Source organism: Rhodnius prolixus, unplaced genomic scaffold (genome assembly GCF_049639745.1).
Source record: "Rhodnius prolixus isolate KJV_2025 unplaced genomic scaffold, Rpr scaffold_3, whole genome shotgun sequence".
Taxonomy (NCBI): Eukaryota; Metazoa; Arthropoda; class Insecta; order Hemiptera; family Reduviidae; genus Rhodnius; species Rhodnius prolixus.
In genome coordinates, this window is record NW_027411603.1 from 870,933 (window position 1) to 871,381 (window position 449).

The following is a 449-nucleotide window of genomic DNA, read 5'->3' on the forward strand; positions in this document are numbered from 1 at the left end:
CAAACATTCTTAGGTGTAGCGGAATGTCGACAGTTCTTAAAATTATGCATCTCATCCAAAAATATCCGGTTAAAAACTTTCACTTCATGGAAGAAAACCTGTCGCACTTCCGCCAGTTGATTTCCTCCAACTTTCGAATTTTGGCTTCATATTTTATTTTTGAACAAAAAAAAGGTCTTGGCGGACCGTCAAATTTCTTACGATTTCTTTATGCTTCTCTTAGCGCTTGACGTTTACGCACACATTAACTTGAGAATTGTAGAAAAAAAGTCGTCTGAGTATACACACCAGCTGTTTCTTCTCATTCAGAGTCATTTAAAGAGAAAATTCGAGACATGCTAATTGATGACAAAACTTAACGAACAGAAAATGTCAAGGAACTTTATGGAATATAGAGTAAGCCGACAGGTGCTGCATTCTGTGAGCAGAGCTGAAGGGTTTTTTTGAAA

General features: G+C 37.0%; 1 protein-coding gene across 3 annotated transcripts in view; it reads right to left on the minus strand.

The window, feature by feature from the left end:
* The window catches only part of LOC141453425 (uncharacterized), a 44,513-nt gene that overhangs the window by 23,274 nt on the left and 20,790 nt on the right, over positions 1-449 (minus strand). The window lies entirely within an intron of this gene.